Source organism: Podarcis tiliguerta, assembly GCF_965153285.1.
Source record: "Podarcis tiliguerta genome assembly, chromosome: 11".
NCBI classification, from domain to species: domain Eukaryota; kingdom Metazoa; phylum Chordata; class Lepidosauria; order Squamata; family Lacertidae; genus Podarcis; species Podarcis tiliguerta.
The window spans coordinates 30802860-30827599 of NC_139544.1; the positions used below are offsets into that span (position 1 = coordinate 30802860).

Here is a 24740-nt window from a genome sequence, read left to right on the forward strand (position 1 = left end):
AGCTCACAGAAGATACTTGATAGATCCCAACCCACAATATTTAGAATTTAGATCAGAGCCAGCAGAAATAGTATCTTTCAGATGTTCTGGACTACAACTCCCATTAGTCCTAGCCAGCATCACCAATGTTCAGGGATGCTGGGAGTTGCAGTCCATCATATCTGGAGGGCACCACGTTGGCAACCCAATATCTGGATTTCACTAGCGTGAGCTTGCTTTTTATTTATTTGTGTTTGGTGCATGTGATAGAAACTGAACAAAAAAGAGAGAGCACATTTCCAGCTTAAGATAGGTTTGGCAGACCCCACCCCCAAACCACAAAAATATAATACATTCTCATTACCTGCATCTTACAGGTATATCCAGATGGTTTTCTTTTTACCTTTAACTCCATACTAGAATGTTCCATATTCCTCTGATTTAAGAGGTCATTTGAGGACACTCTGCATTCCACTGTAATGAAGAGCAATATAGTTTGGAAATGTAACAAAAATGGGAACTCCCCAAAAGAATGTGGAAGTGGAATCAAAAAGTAATGGGGCAGTCAAGAGAGAGGTTTATTGCACCAATGTGTTCTGGACCCTACTGGTCCTCCTTCAAAGAAATTAAGAGAATGAACAATTCAACATTTAGATCTATTGCTGCTTCTTTCCTTATGCTTAGGGCCTGAAATGTGCTGGATTAATAGTAATCTCTTTTGCCTACTCCATTGCTTTTTGCTTCTACTTCCAGTTAGGATTTTTGTTTGCTTGCTTTAAGCCTCTACAGCACCACATCAGAAATGGAAGAGCAATGGGTAGGAATTTATGGAGTGTCAATGAGGAAGCCCTAATCATTAGAATTCTGAGCATGAAGGTCTGAGAAGGAGCTAAAGAAAACTTAGAGAATAGTAAAGATTTGGTACATTAAAGTAGCAAAAGGGAACTTCTCTCTAGACCTATGCAATATGGTTAGAATATGGTTTCTCTTTCCCCCCCAACACACACACAAATGTGCACACACATACACACACAGTTGAGCAAAACCTCTTCATTTGAGCTCTTCCGTAGGAGATGCTAATTGGCCTATAAGGAATAATCTCCCTCTGATGCACATGTGTAAATTGGCATTTAGTGAAAATTAATTAATCTAAATACAATGGTAACAACTGGAGGACATGTAATCAGATGTGGGGAGAAAAATAAAGGGAGACCAATCTAGAAAACCAAGATCTTTCCTATTTTTGCAGTATTTCATGAGTATAAACCTGTTTGGTTAGAAATCATGACAAAACTTTGTAACAGGAGTCCCAATTAGTGGACCAATATCTTATAGTTTCTGATAATTTTGCATACCCTGTAAAGATGTTGATGTGTCAGATCAACAACCAAGATGAACGGAAGAATTAGGCCAATTTACACCCCACTCCTCACATTATATTTGGAATGAAGGAGTAGTGCAGACAATCTCCAGAGGATTTCCCCCCACCCCATGTGGTGATCCACACTATGCAGATGGGTAATCATGAGAAGTGCAATATATCACCCAGTTTCTCTCTGGTGCTGGAGAACTGGAAGTACGGTACATTGGGAAAAGGTGTGATGTCACACTTTATGCGATCGATTCTCTCTGTGCTGGGAAGCATCACGAAGGAAAGGCAGGATTTGTTTTATTTTTTATTTTCCTAAGGATCAAATCCAGGGGCTAATTAGTATGATCATCTGGACTGGGGGGGGGGGATTTCTGTGGATAAAAATGAAGTGTAAATTTTATCCCCTTCAGGCAGCATGGCAAAATTGTCAAGAGATTGCATCTTCAAGTGGCCACAGTTCAATATGCAGCTACTGTATCCCATCCCCGCATCTTGTGATAGGGTGGAAATATAGCACCTAGACTTGTAGTGAAGTGCTGTTGTGGCCATTTAACCACAAAGGGAATCATTCAAACCACATTCACTCAAGCCCCACCACCTCATCACTAAAAAGAGCCGTGTGGTTCGGCCTGATGAATTATGCAGCTGATGAGTTTGCTGCTTGTGAGACACATGTCTCCTAGCACACTGAGTGCCTTAAAGGGCACACATGGCTGTAAATGCACTCAGCTCATGTCTGCCATGGTGGTAGTGTGGGCAGCACATGCATCCTAATCAAATATTGAGTATTTGTCAGAAGATACTCTGTGGACAAGCACATATCTGTGCACATATCTGGCACATGAAGCGGGAATCATGTTTATTCCCATTAGATATCAATCCAAAATTCTTCCACTTACCTGACTGGCTTCTGGGGTTGACTGTCCTCCAGAAAAATACATAACTACACATGAATATTTTTTTTATTTTATGTTGACCAAACCTGGCATTCAAGCTGCAGTGGTGTTAAATGCTTAGGTTGAATTCAGCGGGCTGCTTCAGTTTCACTGGCGTAAGGATGTCTGCAAGAGATGAGAACATGATTAATCAGGTGTTTACATTTATGGGTATTGAAGATGACTTTTGTTGTTGTGAACAATCTCTAATCTGTTTAAAACTTAAAGAAATTGTGAATGGTTTTCTCTCACACACCAAACTGGCTGTCTCAGAATAAAAGCATAAGAAGAGCTGGATCAGGCCAAAGGTCCTTGTCCATGGGAAGCCATAATAATAAATAAATAATAATATTTTTATCATTTATATGCCGCCCATCTGACAGGGTTGCCCCAGCCATTCTGGGAGGCTTCCAACAAATTAAAACACAGTAAGGCATCAAACATAAAAAAAATTCCCTATACAGGGCTACCTTCAGATGTCTTCTAAAAGTCAGATACAGTGGTGCCTCTAGTTGCGGACACGATCCATTCTGGGGCGCCGTTCGCACCCCAAAAAGTCTGTAACTAGAGCAGCGCTTCTGCGCAAGCGCAGAGCACGATAGAGCACTTTTGTGCATGTGCAAAGTGTGCAGAATGCTTTGCTGCGTTTGCAACCCAAAAAGCCGCAACGTGAAGCAAACGCAACAAGAGGTATGACTGTAGTTGTTTATTTCCTTGACATCTGATGGGAGGGCGTTCCACAGGGTGGACACAACTACTGAGAAGGCTCTTTGCCTGGTTCCCTGCAACCTCACTTCTCACAGTAAGGGAACTGCTAGAAGGCCCTTGGAGCTAGACCTCAGTCTCCAGGCTGAACAATAGGGGTGGAGACGCTCCTTCAGGTACACAGAGCCAAAGTCGTTTAAGGCTTTAAAAGTCAGCGCCAACACTTTAAATTATGCTCGGAAATGTACTGGGAACCAATGTAGATCCTTTAAAAACTGGTGTCCTGGCAGCTGCTCCCAGTCACCAGTCTGGCAGCCGCATTTTGAATTAGTTTCTAAGTCATCTTCAAACATAGAGCACATCACAGTAGTCCAAGCGGGAGATAACCAGAGCATGTACCACTCTGGTGAGCCAGCAAGCAGGACTGGGTGCAACAGCGTTCTCCCAACTCATGATTCCCAGAACTTATCTTCAGGAGCAACTGGCTTCTGACAATGGAGGCAGAAACATACCCATCATGATTGTTATTGTTTATCCAGTTTACATCCCACCCGTCCTTCTGAAGGTGTCCAGGGTGGCAAGGCCTCATAGTCACTGATAGTCGTATCCTCCATAAATTTGTCTAATTCTCTTTCAAAGGCATCCTAGGTGGTGGCCATCACTCTATTAAATACATCGAATGTCTTTTCAAACACTGAATGTAGATGAAGCATGTATTCATTGCAACACACACACACACACACACACACACACACACACAGATCTAGACTATATTTCCCTTGATCATATCCGGAGAACAATGTCAAAATGTAGCACAACAACAACGCACCCATAAGCAAATGATGATTGCCCAAACACTCCCAAGGAAAAAAAAATATTGGTCCTAATTATAATCACCATAGATAATTGGTAGGCAATAAGGACAAGCACAATAGTTCATTACAGCTTATCCTCAATTAGTTGACGACTGTATTTCTCAGCATACATAATGTAATTTGGAAGGAAGGTGTGTCTATTTCTAGACAAGGAGGAACAAAAAAACTGCGAGAGTCTTCTTTCCTCCAGAATTTATTATTTAGGTAGAGGACAGGTGCATTTTTAGGTAGCTTAGGCTTGTTTAGGTAAGGCACAGGAACATTTTTGCAAGGAACTGGACAAGAGAAGAATTAACACATTTTTTGCACAATCTGAAAAATAAGGCACAAGAAGCTTGCACAACCACCTCCCCACACCTTGATAATTATTAATAGAAACCTAGCATTCTGTATCTTCCTTTGAAAAGTCAAATCAAATTAAAATACAATTAGCATTATAATTCAGCCAGTTCATCCTGAGTGGCATTTTAAGAAATTAAAGCTCTGTAGCTGGTATGCTATATTTATAAAAATTTGCTTAGGAAACTGTGTCAAAGAGAATCACTGCAGTTTCGGCACTAGAAGCTTCAAAACCTGCCATTGCTCTATGCATCTTTTTGTTGTTAGGAGCCAAATGCAATTACAAGTGGTTTCAACCTTCACATTTAGCTCATAATCAAAATATTTATTAATGATGCGTATTCCACAGAAAAAGTATTGCTGGATGGAAGTATTGCAACAGGCATTGAACGAAATCAAAGGTGAACACCGATAGATGTCACATGAGGAAAGTAAATAAACAGAGGCAAAGCAACTATCAGAGTAAAAAAAAAAGCATATAGATCAATCAAAAAAATCAATACGGTCATAAACATATGGTGAAAAAATAATTAATTCTTTTCTTTTGTATGTGTTCCTCTCAAAAGCATCTTGCTTTGTATGCAGCTCTTTCATGTCTCATCACACTTCTTTTTATCACTGCAGTATTTTCTATCCTTCCAAAGATTTTTATCTGTCAGATGTTTTTTGATACTAATATTTTAAACATGCAGCATGTTAGTAGCAGCAAAAGTCTTAATATACTTTCTGCATGGATATCATGAATCACCTCATTGATGAGTGCATATTTGAAGGGTTTCTAACCATCAAACATCAAAACATTTTAGCGATTAGAAAGGTGACGCATATTTTTCTTTGAATGCTGGACTACTTTGCTTCATTTTCTTAATTTTTATAACTGTGCTGCTGACTACTGGGAAAAGCTTTTTATATGCTCCCCCTCCCTGGCTCTCTGTGTGCTGTTCTTTCAAATAAGTCTATTAATAATAAATACCCCAAAAGCCCTTATCTTTACATACTAGGAACAGAATTAATATTGGTATCATTATTATCTGAACAATTATTTCATTCTGCACTAATGGCTAATTTGAGAAGTATCACTTCAGAACATTTTGTTGAATCTAGCCATCACTTATTATCATGGCATAATACAATGTCTATTTGGAAATGGATTGTTTAAATCAGTATTTTTCCCCCTCACATTGTAAACTATGCTCAGGAATTACCTCTGACAGAGAACTGCTGTAATTTCTGATACACACGTAAGAGTGAAAAATATGGAAAAGACCTTTACAGCTCAAGTCTATAGCTTGAGTGTGACCGAGAAACAGCACATTCAGATTAAAAGCACTGGCATTGACTTTGGTACGATGTAAGAACTTTTTTTTTTTTTTTGCTTTATTATGCTATTTGCACCTACAGTTCGAAATGCATTGTGATAATAAGGGGGGGGGGGTTGTCCTCCACTGACCGTAAATTAACACCCAATGTTATCATGAAGAGCTCCTCTAAGCTAACATATTCAAGCAAGACCAAACTGATTGTCACATAGTGAATACTGATGTCTACAATAAATAGCCTTGAAACACAATTGGTCTAACATCAAACATTATCTAGGTCTAACATCAAATATTATTCTGCCTTTTTTGAACCACATATATTTTTGTAGTTTTAAAAGTGCTTTGTACTTCTTTTGAACTCAGCAACAGGTGTTACGAATATTTCAAATTTCCCTTCCTTCAAATCTTGACTTGAATTTTCCACCTCTAAGATTGTGGGCACAGCTTCTTGCAGTTAATGTTGCAAGATGTTGACACGGCTGTAACTGATGATGCTGGCACAAATGTAAATTTGTTCCTTATATAATAGTTTGATGGTAAGTAAATAGTTTTATTTATTTATTAAGTGCCTGCATAGGGAAAAAAGCACTGGGAGGTTAGCTGGATTTAGTGCCCATTGAAGAAATTGCAATTCTCTGATTCAGTCTACTATTGTTGGTTTTAGTTTAGCTCCCTCTCAATCAATATCGAACAGGGCATGATTTAATACGGTTTTATAATCTCCCAAAAAATGAGGGGAGGGGGTTAAAGGAGAGAGGAGGGCAGTTGTGTTATTGTCATTCATCAAAGGGGCCCTTTCACATTTCTTTGCTTTCACCTGCTGAGACCCATTTGGTCTCTTTCAAAGAGAATGCAATGACAAAATGAATGAAAAATGCAAGAATAAGAGTCCCTTTTTCTATCCAATAGTATAATCAATGGGTACTTGTTATCCCTATTGTATTTCACAGAGGTAGTTGTAAGACAATTAAATCTCGCTTCTCAGGCAAATAATTTTGGTAGTTAACCTGAAATAGCCAACAATATTGAAGAGAATGAATGCATGTGAAGCAGTGATGTAATGGGATACTGCTTTGCCAGGGATTTGTTTTTTTTAAAAAAACCAATTCTTTACAGCTTCACTAAACTACAGTATATGTGAACTGTAATTACTGACTGATACCATCCAAATGGAAGACAGAGAGAAGTGGAATGTTCCAGCAGATGACAAAAAAGGTGAACAATTGTGATACCGTCTTTAAAATACAGAAAAGTAAAAGAAAGAACAAGCGCTAAAGCAGCACAATATTGTATTATCTCTAAAATCTAATTGTATCTTAATAAACAGGAAATGTTTACATAGTTAACAACTATGGTGTAACAACTAATTTAGTTTTAATTCCTTTTGCACCAACCTACATTTGCACATTAATCTTTCCCTCTTCTTACTGAATTGCTTACATGTCGAAAGAAAGATTGGAATGGGTTGGAGCAACAGAGCACTCGTTTTATATTTTTTTTTGTTATTTATACAACCTCTTTTGGAAGGTGCTCAAAGCCCTTTCCCGATCTCAATGAGTTAGAATTTACTTCACCACCTAACATATCCATAAACCTAAATAAGCTTATACCTCTGTTGAGTATTCTGTTCCATCGGTCTCTATACAATTAAATACTCTAGCTATTCTTTCCCTCTGGTTTTAGTGAAACTGGTCTCAGCCCTTAACTATTTAGTTCAAGCACAGTCCAAATAATTTAACCCCTATTGAATGACAATGAACAAATCTTCTGGTTCTGTCTTAATAAGTGGCTCCTGCACATTCTTGGGCCTCTTTCTTTTGTCAGAAGACTTATCCATGCACTTGATCAACCTCACATATGAGTGGGTAGCTCATAGATCAAAGATGCAGCAGTTTCCCTAATCTTCAGAGTATATTTCAGAGATTTAGAGAGTATGTCCACAATATAATTGGTGAACGTGGTGCTTCAGCATACAGTACACCAAAGCATGACATAATGCGATGTTGGGCAAGCACTGCAGTGATATTACAGTGGCTTTGAAAGGGGAGAAGACAGTGCACATTTTAGAAGCCCAAGCAGAAAATTCAGATCGCTGGAACCATGGCACACACATGGTTGCTTCATAATGTGCTGAATCCTGGGTTCAGGGAAGGGAGTCTCATCAAATGAAGGCTTCCTCTGGCAGATATTGGATATTGGTGAGACTTCAACTCTGATCCCATGACTCTCTGCTTCTTAATAGTAGGACATTGATTACAGTGGAACTTTAAAATTTAAAATTATGGCTTAGGTTATTACAGACCTGGATGCTGGTCCCATTGAAATCAACAAGACTAATGATCCTTTACTGACACTTGCAAAGAAAACCACAAAATGCTCTATTTCATCTCCTGAACTATCACAAGGTCATGAACTATCACATTAAAGTCACTGCTACTGGCATTTGACTCCAACTTTGATAGACAATTGGTAAATATCCACTCTAGGAGGATAGCTGTTTGCATGAATCACTCACAGTGTGGTGTAGTGGTTAAGAGCGGTAGTCTCATAATCTGGGGAACCGGGTTCGCTTCCCCACTCCTCCACATGCAGCTGCTGGGTGACCTTGGGCTAGTCACACTTCGTTGAAGTCTCTCAGCCCCACTCACCTCACAGAGTGTTTGTTGTGGGGGAGGAAGGGAAAGGAGAATGTTAGCCGCTTTGAGACTCCTGAAGGGGAGTGAAAGGCGGGATATCAAATCCAAACTCTTCTTCCTCTTCTTCTTTCGGTATAACTAGTAGCAGATTGAGTTGAAAGTTATGTGATAGATCCACTGTATTTGTACACCCCCAAAAGTTGCTTGGGTTGCTTTTTTATAGCCTCCTGCATTCAATGTGACACATGTGTCTGCACACATACATACATACATACACCCTTCCCAGATGGTTGGAGTAGTCCACAGTGACAGTGCGAAGAACAGTGTTGGGGCAGGTAGGAGATTAAATCCAGGCCTCTGTTCCTCCTTCCATCAGCTGATGGAGCTGTCAAAGGTGACACTGTTGACCTTCCATTTAGAAATTACATGCATAGAGATCTCTGCGCACAGAAACATCTGTAAGGATCTGTGGATCAGGACCTCTGTTTTTGTTTTTTTTAAGCACAAAGTGTGAGAAAAGAATCATTATTTTTTCATCAGAGGCAACGAAAACAATGTGATGAAGGGAGTTCTTTTTTTTTAAAAAAAAAAGGACAAAGAAACATCAGTTGCACAGTAAATAATGTGCCTGGGATTGTGGCCTCCAATGGTGCTCACGGATATTTGTTAAGAATAGCCTTCTGCACCATGCAGCACTGTCATGATGGATCGAGACGTGCTATGGTCTCAGTTTCATTCATCCCAACACTGGCTTTGAGTCCATGTCTGATTCTGTACCCTTCAACAAAAAATGATTGGCAGATTGTTTCAGACTGAGGCGTAGGGGACCAAGTGCTGTTGTTAGTCAAATTCTACTGTTAATTCAGTGCAGAGAAGCAAATGGGAAGAAGGATAATAGACCTTCCTTCATGTTGTGCAGCATTTCTGGCTGATACAATTGGCCCTCCAGAAAGGAACACAGTTTCTGGAGCTGCTATTGTTTTGTACTGGGAATAAATTGCATTCTTTCTGGCATTCTCTCTCCGCCTCTACTCTCCTGCCTTCTTTCATCAGCACTGTAGGGGGAAGGTAGAATTCACAAAACTAGCCCCTCGTTTAGTTTTTTCCCTTTCATTCTTTCCGCCTCCGTTATCTTTTATTTATTTTCTCCTATTGTTTATTTATTATGCGATTTCTGATAACTGCCCCTTTGTCAATTAGATATCAGGGCGGTGTACAAAATGAGACCGAAGATGGTTATACAACCGTAAATAACAGCCATGAAACTGAACAGCAAACAAGCAGTCAAAACAACTTTCAGAGGCAGTAAAGAGAGACTATGCAGCTAATACACCCAGAGGACAAACAGACAAGTTTTGACCTGGCATCAAATAAAGAACAAACTTTGCCTAACACATTTCTTAGATTTTGGAAAACCAACCTATCATCTATCTAACTATTTATTGTTTTCTTATTTTCACAATCCTGTTCATGTCTCATTTAGCACTGTTTTAATAGTTTCCCCGCATATTTTAATATTTAGTTATTTAGTTATTATTATATCTATCTATCATCTATCAATCATCTATCATCTATCTATCTATCTATCTATCTATCTATCTATCTATCTATCTATCTAATCTATCATCTATCTATCTATCTATCATCTATCTATCTATCTATCTATCATCTATGCATGCCAAGACTTTTTGGAACTGATTCCAATATTCCTAATCAGATGTCCCACATTCAGAAAATTAGAAATCCTTGTTGCTGGCTACTTTGTCAGAGAGTAGGCATGGAGACACTCTGACAAAGACAAGAGCCGGATTAGATTTAATGGCCAGTTTCATGAGTTTAAATAAGGAATTCCCTGCTTACATGGAAAGAACTTGCCACTGCTTACATCCCTGTAATCTCCCTGCTTCCAAGTGCTTTCCCTTCACCCTCCCTGCACGGAAGCCATTTCTGGTATTGGAGATCAGTGAAGGAGGAAAGTTGTGGGAAGATCTCTGCATGCATCAGACATGCTCCTCTTTGCTTTCTAAACTCAGATACCTCCCCTAGGCTCCTCCTCCTTTGTGACCAGTGTAGTTCTGTGTTTAAATGCACTAAATTCCTGCATTTAACATTTAGTTTGGCCCTAGCTAACCCCAAATAAGGTTCCCTACTGACAAAACAGTACATGTCTGCCAATAAAATCTAAAGCAAATACACTGATAGTCTCAAAACTATCAGGATGCTTTGACTCTAAGCAGACAGACTTGGAAAGAAATCCCCTTGGCTTCAGTGGGATTTGTTTGTAGGCTCACAGCTTAAAGATGCAATCCTGTACCCAGGTAGGCACATTCAAGGTCACTTTACCTGCCATTCCCATACAATTTATGAATAGAGGTGGAGAAGCATGCATACTGTCTCATTTAAAGTATGATTGCCGCGACTACGCAGTGTGATATGTTAGCCGGGATACACTAGCTGTGTATTTTTCAGAAATTCTGATGGCATACCTATTTATTTCTGCATGGAAATTATTTCCATTCAGTGGGAGAAATGTCCCATCACTCCCACTGAAGTAGATGGTCGCAGTCCAGGTGTGTAGGTGGAAGACCACACAGGCGAGGCATATGTAAGCTGCACTGAGCTCTTTAGATGAAGAGTGTGGCGCAAGCTTAACACATAAATGCAGTCAGAGTTAACAATGCACTCACCCACACTTCCATTTGCCCCACTACATTCTCCTGGGAAAACCAGCTGAATCAGAACAAATGGCAAAAGGGTTTTCTGAGGATTGGCGTTCGCTCCAATTTACCGCTAAAGGGTGGGTTTTCTGGGGGAATGCAGCAGATCAAAGGCAAAACTGCTTGGGCCTATGGCCAGAAATCACAAAACAAGCAGAAAGCTGCTTGGAACTGTGCTTTCTAGGTATGGCACAAGCAGAAGTATATATGAGCCCTATGTCTAAATCTCAGTGGAATTCGTGCTTCTCAGTGCTCTCCATTCATGGGAAGTTCTTTGATTCAGCAGAGACTTCCATGAATGAAAGGGGAAGGGCTGTGATTTCCTCAAGTTTGCTTTTCTTCTAAAGCTTTCCAAGCCACCCCTATGATATTTTGGGAAGTCTACTCTACAGCAGATGGAGAAGGTCATCAGAGACTGCAGAAGGAAAGGGAATCAGTAAATAAATGACTTACTTCCCCTAATTTTGCTCTTGGAAACTTCTGCTAGATTAAAGAGCAATCGCTGGGTGGAAATGGAACATTAATTACAGGCCTGAGTATTCTAAACCTATGGCTTACAATGGGATTTGGTTTCAACTACCTACTCATTGAATTATGCCCAGCGACAGGTCACACTTGGCATGTGAGTATGTTGTCAACAATGGTTTTTTGAAATAAATCTATTAAGCCTTGTTGTCAGGTAAAATTGGATCATCCAAGTTGGTAAAGATCCATGGAATTTTTTCAAGAAAAAAAAGAACTAGTTTACAATCTGGCATGGTCAGATTTTAGGGGTTGCATGGGAAACTTCCCTGTGGAGAGCTGTACTCACAAAAGCTCACCTTTTCACCCTCCTAAATATGTAGGCATTTGAAATCAGGGTTCCTGAGAACTTGCTATTTGGGCTGGGGAAGAGAGGTGCAATCTCACTGACCACTTCATGTGTTGGATGGATGTACTATTGCAGATGGATTTAATCACCAGCTATTATGTAAAAAAAAAATATGGGGGGGGGGGTTGACTTATGGAAAAGACTTCTGGAACTTTGGCTAGTGAAAGAATGAAGAGCTAGGGGAGATTACATTAATTGCCTTGCCTAAGATGACCTGCTAAGCAAACCTAGGGCTATCTGGTGTCAAAATGAGGCCACCCCTCCATCATTTACAATGCCCCCCATTGTTTTACCTTTTTCTGAATCAGGATTATCTGCTATGAACCCATTCTGTGCATTTAACAATTTCTGCCACAGATGTGCTTTCTGGTTTTGGGCAAGTTGCTTTCAGTCCCTTTACATACAGAGCAGAAGGTAACTGGTTGCTTCTTCCAGTGTTATTTTGTAGGCCTCAGTTGAGTTCAGCAAGCTGATTTGAATTGGTCGGCTTGCTGTTCTCTGTGGACTTGCCAAAGGAATAATGGGTATTTATGTTTAGCTCTTTGGAAACTTTCTTAAGAACTACAGTTATAGAAAAAAATCTTACTTAAACTTTTATCTCTGTTCCTTGAGAAAGCATTGCTTATGTAAAGGAATTCTGGAGAGAGCTGGCAGCAACCAAACTAGGGAGGCTTTGGTTGGCTGGTGAGAGTTGTGGGACAGTCAAGCCTTGAGCACAGACTCTCTTATGAGGGAAATTGCCACTGCTGACATCTGTAGCTTTCAGCTCAATCTACAGTACAATCCACCAAGCTTGTTGAATCCAACCCACTTTCTTCCCAAAGAAGCCTCCTCCTGAAATATTAAATAGCTGCCTTTTAGTGTGGTGCCAGTAACGTTCAACATCAGGTCCAGAATTAAGGGTTGACATTGTTGGGCATCTGCTGAGACCTACACCTAGATGTGGGGCTCACTGCTGGTCACCAGGGCCTCCCTGGTCTTGTTGCTATTTAAAAATAGTAGAGAATTCAAACAGCTTTGGAAACAGCACTGGAACAGCATCAGTTAATGTGTTCATTCCCAACCTAGAGCAGAAATCTGGCAAGTGAATGTGATGGATATTTACTTCCATTGGTTTTTTTAAAGTTCATAGGTGTAATGTGAGTGATGGCATTCATGAGCCCTTTTCTTGATGTTCCCTTCCATTGAATTGAATGGTGTGGCCTCACATAATGGTCACATATAAATAATTGCATTAGGTTCGGCATCAGCAGATAGCAAGCCGAACAATGTTTTCGCAGAAGCCGAAGTACATTGGGCTGGAAACAGCGCTGCTTGTGGCAAATGCAAGATGCATTCATACATCCCCAGTGTTCCTCCTCTTACCTTGGCTACTTACTGACCCACTTTTCTTCCTTTGGAAAGGAGAAGTAGCAGCAGGTAACATTGCCTGTTCGCTTGCCTAAACTCAGCCTCTTAGTGGTGAGGGACAAGCAGACAGAGCATCTTGCCCAAGAATTCCCCACCACAAACACACACACATACACACATGGGTCAAAACTGATCTGGATCAGAAACAAACCCTCCAGATACTGCTGGATCACACCTCCCATCATTCCTGGCCATTGGCCATGCCAGCTGATGCTGAGTTCAGCAACATCTAGAAGGCACAGTATCCTGACCCCTAGTCTAGGTGATTCATGGATCTGGATTAGGCTGCTGCATATGAGGCTGAGTATTCATACCTCCTATGCTAATATCTACCCCTTGTCTTAGTTATTTGTTTTGTTTGATTTGGGGGGAAAACGGGGGGGGGGATCCCAAATTTTGAGCACACCCAGTGTATTGTTTAGAATCACAATTGGGTGAAATTAACAATGTCTGCCTCATTCTGAAATGAACCACAGAAGAATTAGTTCAGATTGCTAGGTGGGTTAGAAAGCAGCATGCAGATCTTAACTATCCTTAAATAGAGATGCATTTTTAAAACCTCTTAGATTGTAAGAAATACATATGATACCAGTTCAAAAAAGTATAAAATGTATTATGCAGTCTCTGTATAAACACAACGATATCAGTAGCACAGGGAAATAAATTATGCTGCTCACTTTCCCAGGGTGTAATATCTTTTCTGAGCATATGTAAATTTGCTTTAAGAGGTTTAAAAGGAGTTTCTTAAAATATACTCCAAACTACAACAGATTTGTCATTCATGCACTGCTGAGCATAGAGGCTTAATTTTACTTTTTTTGCTATTATTTTAAATCAAGGCACTTATCCAAAAGATCAAAACAGCTTTTAAATGGACATTTTTGTGATGGGGGAAATGATAATATGTGTAGGAATATGGTAATTTTCCTACTGTGGAAGTAAAGATAGGTACCATGAACATAAACCTGCACCAGGAAAAATTAATCCTTCCTGCAATCTAAATAACATTGCCCAGTGAACAGAAGGGCTAAATTTGTCTCCATCAGCCGATATTGGGACTTGCCAGTATAGAAATATGCCGAGAACGCTCAGTTTCTATCTGAAAATTCAGATGAGGACTGTCATAAACAGAAAGGGTCCAAATGTAGTATTTGAAAGGAAAGGTGAAAAAACCCCCACAGATATTGACCGTGACTCTGCAAACCAAGTTAGAAACATAGTCCCATACTCAGCGATGGAAGACTGAGCAAACTCATCTATGGACTGGCTGTATTGTTGACCAGTGCTATGTTCCGTGCGTCTTTTTCGACAAATTGTCTGTCGACAATCTGGTTGTCAAAATATATGGAATTAAGCCAATCTAGCCCTTTGGGGAAAGGGCACATGCCAACCTTAAAGTTTCAACTGAAATGGATTGGGAATTGACCAGTTTGGAAATGATAATTTTGAACTGGGCTGTCATTTTCTCATCCTTCACAATCTAACCCTTAACGAAGAAAAAAAAAAATCAGTGCCAGGAAGAAAAATGTGTGCATGTGTGTGTGTGATTTCTCTGCATGCATATGCAAAATAGGCCATTGTGAGGAATGGCAAAATACATCATAACTTTATTTATCTGTTTCCAGCACAGAATAATATTAAGGAAAACCCGAACTATTTACTAGGCAAGGTGGCATAATGATGTTTACCCAATTAATTGTCTTAGTTCAAAGCTAATCCTATTTTTATGCTGGGCGGGGGCAACGATTGTGTGTGCTCAAATCAGGCATGAGAAGGACTCCCCCCCCCCAAAAAAAAGCAGGTGAATCATATGTGACTAAACAGGGCTTGGATAGCAAATATACACAAATGGTTTACCATGTGGCACTGCAGGGATGTCCCAGGGCAGTGCTCTCCCGCCATCTAGTGGAGACAGGGAGTCAAGGAAGCTTCCTAAATCCTTGAAGCCCACAAAATGCACTCAGTGCGGAGCCTAGTCAGCACTCTGGGGTGATTTGAATTTGTTGTTATGAAAAGCTGCCATAATCTTTTCCACCATGTGTGTGACCAGACAGCGATGAGTTTAATACTGTTGTAGAATAATCCTATCCCTGTCTACTCGAAAGTAACTGCAATTTTGTGCAATGGCTCCCAGCAAAGTGGGCTTGAGCCTTAGTTAAGCGTTTTAGCTTCCATCTACATCAGAAACACATTTGAATGTGTCTACACATATTTATAAATGTACATAGATGTTGCCTAGGTACAGGTGTAATATTGCCCAACCCTCTTCCTGCTCTGTGTTCTCAGCCTTTCTCAACACTTTAAAGCACACTGTGAGAGAATTTTATTCCTAAGTGTACAAATAAGCATTTGAATCGCAACAAACACACATATCTTTATTTCTCCCTCTTCACAGACTGTGAGGCAACAGATTGCCACAAATCAGTTGAGTAACTGTACCTTAGATTCCAGCCAACTGGCACCCTAATTTAAATTCCAGCCAATTGCAATCCAAGTGTATTTTTCAGTGTTACGTATTTACTTGGCTATCCATTCATTAATTTATTCATACATACATACAATTATGAATCACCTCTGGAACTCATAATAATTTTCTGAAGGTGCCTACAGAGTGTGTGTGTAGTGGTGGTGGGGACTGAGCCCTTTTCTCATCTGATCCCAGTTCTAAAGTGCAGCCCAATATCTGTCTGAACATATTCAAAGTGTCTTCTTACTTTAGAATCCCTACTCTAACAGAACTGGAACAGCTGTTCCTTACATTGGTGTCTGCGAGTAGTAATGGAAGGAGAAATAAGAGTATTTCATGTTTTTATATTGTGATTTTATGTTCTAACTGCCCTAAGACCTGTAGGTACAGGACAGTATACAAATAAATATAATAATAATAATAATAATAATAATAATAATAATAATAATAATAATAATGATGATGATGATGTAACATATAAAGGCCTGAACAACCTGACACCGGGTTACTTGAAAGACCCGCTGCCCCTGTATAGACCAGTATGATCACTTAGATGATATGGGAATTTTTTTACACATGGCATTGCACCCTAAAGAATATCACATGGCATGGCAGAGACTTAAAAATGGGCATTTGCCCCTGTATTGTGGTATGTCCCTCCCTCTGCCATATGTGAAGATTTATTTATTCATCAGTTCCTACAGACATCTCATAAAGTCGTATCTATTTTCCCAGGCTTTTCCCTGACCCTGATACTTTCTGTTCTTATCTGTTTTTATAATATTGTTTGACTGGTGTTTGTGATGTATCTGTTTTTAATCACACCATTTTATTGTTTTTGTGTTGGGCTTTTGTATACCGCCTGGAGATGCTTAAGACTTAAGTGGTTCAGAAAGCCTTTTTTGATTGATTGATTGATTGATTGATTGATTAGAAAGTCACAAGTGCCTTCTTAAATTGCTGAATCATTGTGTGACTCTACATACCCCACTCCGCATTTACGTGAAATTAGTGTTAACATATCAGGCCATCAGGGTTTTGTTTTTGTTTTGTTTCTTTCAAAAAACTAAAATTGATTATTACTACTTGTTAGAATAATTGCTAGGCTGAACCCTGTCACTAGCTTTTATATTGATTAAGGGGGGAAAAAGTAATTCAGTCTCAGTTGAATTCCTCCTGAACCCTTCCCACAACCAGCAAATTTAAGTGCTGGAATTAAATTTATTACCTGCTCATGAAACTGAACTACTGGTCTTAAAGTGTATTGTTGAGGCTTAAGTATCCCAATCCTAAACACATTAACTTGAAAGCAAGCCCATATGACTCCATGGAATTTATTGAGTAAATAACTGTGATCCAGAGTGCACCTTGCTGCATTCATAGCATCCTGCCCCTCACCCTATGCCAGCTGAACAGCATTGCTCACCTATTGTAGCCGAGAGGCTGGTCTGAATCTCCTTCCAGCACAGTGACATCATCACAGTCATTAGTGCTATCAGAACAGACAACAGTAATTATGCATTCAGTGCTGCTTGGGGATACATTGTGCACACTGCTCAGGTGTTGAATATGTGACATATGCAATTGGGGGAACTGCGTAGACATCTATTTCTGCATGCAGATCACTTCCACTATATCACAGTTTGTGCTTTAACACGACTGTAGGATCATCAATAACCACCCAGATTTCTAGAGCTGATTTCTGTTGTAGTATTCTTGATTTATTTAATGAATTTGTAGGTCAACCTGTCAGTCAGTATCTCCACCCTGGGCAAGTAAATGTTGTTAGAATCGGATCCTTTCCCCTTCTTTCACATTATGACAATAAAACTTACATTGGAGAGAATGAGACTATAATAGGAACACTTGTAATTTCTGTTAGGTATCTTGCACTGGCAACATTCACACATTCTTAGGCTCTGAGAATCTCTTGTGAATGCAGCTGGAGTGAAACCAGTATGGTCTTCTCCCCAGTTCATAATAATTGAGCTGGGCTACTGTCATAGAGGGACGCGAGTGGCGCTGTGGGTTAAACCACGGAGCCTAGTACTTGCCGATCAGAAGGTCAGCGGTTCGAATCCCTGCGACAGGGTGAGCTCCTGTTGCTCGGTCCCTGCTCCTGCCAACCTAGCAGTACGAAAGCACATCAAAGTTCAAGTAGATAAATAGGTACCGCTCCAGCAGGAAGGTAAACGGCGTTTCCATGCACTGCTCTGGTTCGCCAGAAGTGGCTTAGTCATGCTGGCCACATGACCCGGAAGCTGTAAGCCGGCTCCCTTGGCCAATAAAGCGAGATGAGCGCTGCAACCCCAGAGGTGGCCATGACTGGACCTAATGGTCAGGGGTCCCTTTACCTTTACCTTTACTGGCTGTCATAACATGAACGATATCCCAGCAATCTGGGTGTCATGGGCTGAAACATTATGGAACTACTTGAATCAGTTTACTGCATGTATCCTCAATGGATGCCTGGCATGGCAAACTGAAATTGAAAGTATGAAATTGAAAGTATGGGCGCAATCCCATCCAATGCAGCTTTAGCACCCATGTGCAGAGGACTCTGCAGGTTCACTAGGATTACAGGGAGGATAGCATACATTCACAAGCTCAAAATCACCTACTTGTACACATCTACTCATGCACTTTCCATATCCTCATCCATGCTCTGCACTCTGGGAAGGTTACTGTTGTGTTCTAGAGTGTAAATAAGCCATGCAGAGGGGAGACTGGCTATAGATGCACAGACCTTCTATTTCCCTTCATGACACCTGGTATTGCATGAATGTGTGCTCTCACACATGCAGAAAACAAGATTCTACCAAACCTGTGGGAACTCACGGTCTACTCACAATAGACTGGATTCCACATCTAATATTAAGCGCATATGCATTTTTCTACCCTGCATATTCTTACATTCTGACTCATTTCTCTCTCTCAATTTTGAAGTGCAGATGGAAAACTCAGATATCTGAATAACAGTGCAGTTAGCTCTTGCATCTTTCACATGCAAGTTCAGCATTGCATTTTTTAAATGCCAATCATTGCCAAGAATGGAGCTGCTGTTTCTTTTTCATAATTTCTTTAGTTAAGGCTGAAGCTGCTTGTGATTATTGTGCAATAATGTTCCTATTTCATGAAACAGTTTCTTAGCTCACATGCCAAATTTATGCCCAACATGTGTAGAAGCACTGCTAAATATGCAAAACAAGTAAGATAGTGTGATTGATTTTGTGATCGTAACACATTTAAGTAGCTGGAGGAATCCACAGATCATATTCTTGGGAAACATCTCTTAAATCCACATCTTCATTCACTCATTAGACAAATATACACCTTGCCTTTCTTTAGGCAAAGAAACCAGAGCAGCTTACAGCAATAAACATTGTATCTATAACAAAGCAGCAGTAGCAAGACTTGATTCTAAGGATGTCTATGACCGAAAATAACTTGTTAAAAAATGCACTTCACAAATAAGTGCATGGGTGTAGCACCCTGCCTTAGTACACTAAGGATTTGAATCTGGCACATTAAGGCAGACTGCCAGATCTTTCACCAGTTCCTCACTGTGCAGAGATTTAAACCAGCATAGAAATAGGAGTGGAAGGAATGTAACACGGATTGATGGTTGAACAGAGGTGGATCCATGTGTATATTTTTTCTAAAGGTGCTAAAGCATAATCCAGAAAAAGCTGAGCATGCTTAAATCCTGTTTAAGTAGGGTTTATGCAAATGATTTTCAGTTAGGTTCTTCTGGCTCTCATAAAATGTATGCATACCTAACTCTCTTTTGACCGCTTGGGCATTTTGAAGAAGAGGCAGGAGAAGAGGAAGAAGGAGTCACATATTCATTCTCTGTCACTACTTCTCTGAAAACAAAAGCACATAAAGTAAAAAAGTGGAATCCTCCAAGCATCAGTATTGGGACCTGTGCCTTTTATCCTGTTTGTAAATGATCTAGAGTTAGGAGTGACCAGCTGGACCATAAAGAAGGCTGATCGCTGAATAATTGATGCTTTTGAATTATGGTGGTGGAGGAGACTCTTGAGAGTCCCATGGACTGCAAGAAGATCAAACCTCTCCATTCTGAAGGAAATCAGCCCTGAATGCTGACTAGAAGGACAGATCCTGAAGCTGAGGCTCCAATACTTTGGCCACCTCATGAGAAGAGAAGACTCCCTGGAAAAGACCCTGATGTTGGGAGAGATTGAGGGCACAAGGAGAAAGGGACGACAGAGGACGAGATGGTTGGCCAGTGTTCTCAAAGCTACCAGCATGAGTTTGACCAAACTGCAGGAGGCAGTGAAAGACAGGAGGGCCTGGTGTGCTCTGGTCCATGGGGTCACGAAGAGTCGGACACGACTAAACGACTAAACTACTAAACAACAACAAGAAGAACAAGTAAAGTGACCAAGTTTGGTGATGGTACTAAATTGTTCAGGGTCATTAAAACAAAAGAGATTGTAAAGAGATCCAAAAGGAGTTATCCAAATGGAGTGAATGGGCAGTAAAATGGCAAATACAATTCAAGATAAAAAAGTGTAAATGATGTATTTTGGGGCCAAAATAAATAAATAAATAATAATTTCACGTATATGCTCATGGGGTCAGACCTGGAGGTGACAGACCAGGAATGAGACCTTGGGGTCATAGTAGATAGCTCTATGAAGATGTTGACCCAGTATGTGGTGGCTGTGAAAATGGCAGATTCCATGGTAGGGATCCCTAGGAAAAGAATTGAAAACAAAACTGCTAGTATCATATTGCCATTATGCAAATCTATGGTTTGACCGCATTTGGAATATTGCGTACAGCTCTGTATACCTCAACTCAAAAATTATATTGTATTGTAGAGTTGGATAAGGTTCGGGAAAAAGCAAACAAAATGACCTTTTGACAACCTCTGAAGAAAGGTTGTAGGCGAGTAAGAGGCAACATGATAGAAGCTTATAAAATTGAGAAAGTGGGCATAGAAAGCTTTCCTCCCTCTCTCTTTACGCTGGAATTTGTGGACATCCAAGGACGCTGAATACTGGAAGAGTCAGGAAAGATAAAAGAAAGTACTTTACACAGTTAAACTATTGAACTTGTTCCCACAGGAGGCAGTGATGACCACCAATACAGATGGCTTTAAAACAAGGATTAGGCAAATTCAAGGAGGAAAATATTATTATTATTATTATTATTATTATTATTATTAAATAATAATAATTCTTATTTATACCCCGCCCTCCCCAGCCAGAGCCGTGGTCAGGGAGGCTAACACTGAATATAAATTACTATAAAACATAATAGAAAAAAGAAGAAGAAAACAGTTAATTAAAATGCGGCTTAAAATACAGCTTAAAATGCAGCCTCATTTTAGTAGTAGCCCATAAATCAAGACCATAAAGGGAGGAAACATCAGATATTCATTCGAGCCAGCTATCCATGCTGGTCCTACATGGGCCAGCAAAAAGCCAAGAGAAAAATTATATACCAAATCCCATATAAGGGATCAGAGTGAGTCCAAGCCGAAGGCCAGCGCATTGGCTACATGCCACAATGTTTGTACTCTTGTCTCCATGATTGGAGGCAATAATGCTTCTGAATGAAGAGAGAGGAGGCTTTTCTCTGCCGGATATGAGATTATATTATGAGGCATCTTGTCTGTACTGGTTGAAGGAGTGGCTGACATTGAAAAATCCATATATTTTAGATTTTGAAGGTCAGGATAATAATTTTGGTTGGCATGCCCATCTGTGATATGAAAAAAGTGAAAGTACACAAAGGATTTACAAACCATATAATCAGAAAAAACTTGGATGGTGCCTGGGATAAATACTAAAACTTATTTGGAGATGAAAACACCACTCTGGCTTTCAGCATTAGAACCATATATAATGGAAGGATGGGTAGCCTATAGATATGTATTAAGTGAGGAGGGGGGAGAATTAAAATTAGAATAATTTAAAGAGTTATCAGGAATGTTAACAACATAGATGCAACCCAGACCAGTCATAAACTGGTAATTACAATTCAGATCCCTCCACCATTGGAGTATAATATTAAACATTGTAAATCATAGTCTTGAAAATCAGAAACTGTATATGTCCTCCCAACATTCATTCATTCATTCATTCTCTATTTATTTATTATAACAATAATCCATTATTAGCATTTATATCCTGATTAGCATCAAAGCGGGGATAATTTGAAAGGAGAGCAGAAGGAACGAGCATCACATTAGCTTCATCACTTCCTTGAAGTGGAAAAGATGCTTCTCACTCATCATAATTTAAGCAAGATAACAGCAAAAAAATCTCCCTGGCTTCTAATTTAGACTTTCCAGTAAAGCTCTTCTTGTCACAATGTATAGCTTTCTTCCCTTTGATAAGGTCAGTTTGCCAAAAAGAACAAAGTGCACATGAGTAATACATTACTCAACCACTTGTATACATACATTTATTTTTCTTACCAGGTCTCACTATTCAGAAAGGTAAAGACATGGCACCATGATAAAAAGGGTCATTTAAAAGACTTCGCAGAGGCTCTGTACTGTGAAGGATTGAATTTTCACTTGAATGCCTACATTTCTACATTTCTTTCTTTGCAGAAATATTCTTGTTGAATGGCAGCCTCAGCCTGGAAGGTGGAGTTTTTATGTCACTGACCAGAATCTATAAAATATCTGCGCAAATTTGTCCCAGCAGAGAAGTAAAATTTAGTGAGAGATATAATAATATTCTAAACAAGCCTACTTGTCCTCCCTCCAAGGCTGGATTTAGGCCCTAGGCTACTCTACTTGTGAGGTCCCTCTCCATCCCCCACCCTCACAACTAGAAGAAAATGGAAGAGTGTTATAAGCAAAATTGAGTGAAGCCAAGGATGGTGACGAGTATTTAAAATTCTGCAATTCACAATTTCTCCTCTAAAGGACATATATTATTGTTAAATGCCATGGTGATTTTAAAAAATGCATAAAATTAATACTGAAAAACCTTTGCAAGACCTGGCCTGGGTGGTCGTCCTCTTATATACCTGCTGGGATTGACAAGGCATTTTCACCCTGGCCGGGCCTTCGCTTATTGTTAAATACCATGGTGATTTTAAAAAATTCTCCAATTCACAATTTCTCTTCTAAAGGACATATATTATTGTTAAATGTCATGGTGATTTTTAAAAATGCATAAAATTAATACTGAAAAACCTTTGCAAGGCCTGGCCTGGGTGGACATCCTCTTATATACCTGCTGGGATTGACAAGGCATCTGAACCTCACCTGAATCTCATAACTCTCCTGACAGGTGATTTGGTTTGCAGCCACAGTGTGGAAATAAAGGAGGAGATTGCCCACCAGATACCAGGCACTCTACTAATCAAATTAGGTCCCAGTGTTTTTGTTACAATCCCCTTCTCAATGAAGTAATCAATTTTAATCTAGAATTTAAATTCTCAAAACTTGCTTATTTGTTAATTCGAGCAAGTAAACTACTGCTCTCACTTCATTACAAACACTCTTTCTACCTGCAACAAACTTGAGCAAACCTGCTCCTCTTCCTTTCAGATATTTTGTTGCCATTTGCAACTGTAGCTGCCTCTGATTAGTTATTATTTAACTCTTTGGGGAAAGAATTAGCATCACACGTCATGTGCATGGAAGTTGCCAAACCAATTAACCAACTAGAAGGATAACTGTTAATAGCACCAGTTTTCCTATAACTTGATATTGCTGGGTAGCTTTGATGAACTGCAAAAGCATTTTTAGTTTGCTTTCTGTTGCCACCCTGGAACTTTTATTTATTAGTGTCACTTTGTTTTGTATGATTCCTTGCAAATGAAGGAAAACAACTTTTCTGCTTGTGTATATTGACTGTGACAAAGATGACCTGTGTGCTTGCTTGCTTGCTTGCTTGCTTGCTTGCTTACTTGCTTACCTGATTAACAGCTGTTGGGAACTTCAAGGTCCCTGCTCTCCCTTCTTATGGTCTTGGTACTGGACCTGGAGACTTCAATAGAGAGCATTCCATGTCAAGAAGGAGGGTAATTGGGCACCCTATCAAATGACAGGGCAGGAGCTACACAGTGGTGGTTTCCATTGTATGCCTCGCTCGTCCCAGACCTGCTCTCTTTTGGCCTGTATTTTGGAGCTTTATAATTTCAGAAGACTTTGGAAGAACTGGTTGACAAGTCTTATCAGTCGCTGACGTATGAGTGGATTTTATTTGCTGCTATTCTGTGCTTCTGGTGCACCAGGGTTTACAACAGCATAATAGAGTTGGCCAGGATGCCAGAAGGGATACAATTTACAAGCCTTCTTCATTATCTGCACAGCAGGGGGTGTTCAGTCAACAGTGCAAAGGCTGAGCTGAAGCGTTCCCTGCTGGTTACCTGCTTTCAGCAATAGGGGTCGCTGTTTGGTAATACCCCATTGGTTAGCTGTCAGATTCTAGAGCTCCCTATTGATGACAGTTAGGTAATTCACAAAATACAGAGTCCATTCATAAAACACAGTGTTCATTCATAAAGCAGTAACATAAATCTCCATTGCTATATATTGGGTATATATTTCAGCGGTTGAACGTACAGGTTTATGGCCATGCTGTAGTGTAGTGCTTATGCAACTGTGAATAAAAGGTGGTTGGGCTCATTGTCTCAGGGTTTTTTTTTGGGGGGGGGGAGGTGATGAAACTGATTTCCAATAAGTGCCCCCCCCCTTTATTTCCATAACTAGTCCCTGAGTCTGTACTTTGAATAGTGACACCAGGGACCTAGAAGGTGCAGGACTTGTCAGTCCAACCCCTGCACAGTCTCATCAGGGCCGACCTTAAGGCAATTGGAGCAGTTTGACCCTGTGTGCTGCCCCTAAGCCCCCCCCCCCACACACCAGGGCAGTCTAGATGGATTTTATTTGCAGACTTTGGCTGTGAACTGGGGCCCTACCCCCCAAAAAAAATTCAAGTTGTGCCCCACTGTTTCAAATTGGCCCCACTGGCTAGCCCTGAGTCTCATAGTTGCTGGGCCTATGCCCTTGCCCTGCCCTTTCATGAAGTCTTGGGTTTGCAATTTTGGGATAGAGCAGACTGCTGCACTGAGGAGAGGGCAGGCTGGTGAAGTCCCCTAGATTTAGAGGCCCGAG

At 40.2% G+C, this 24740-nt stretch overlaps 1 long non-coding RNA gene across 1 annotated transcript in view; it reads right to left on the reverse strand.

Annotated features, from left to right (window-relative positions):
• Positions 1-347: 347 nt before the first annotated feature.
• LOC310660128 overlaps positions 348-24740 on the reverse strand; it is an 81926-nt gene continuing 57533 nt past the window's right edge. The window contains exons 2-3 of the long non-coding RNA XR_014503220.1: positions 2251-2412; positions 348-453 (exon numbers count right to left, since the gene is read on the reverse strand). This is a non-coding gene — a long non-coding RNA (uncharacterized lncRNA). The remainder of the gene's footprint in view (positions 454-2250; positions 2413-24740) is intronic.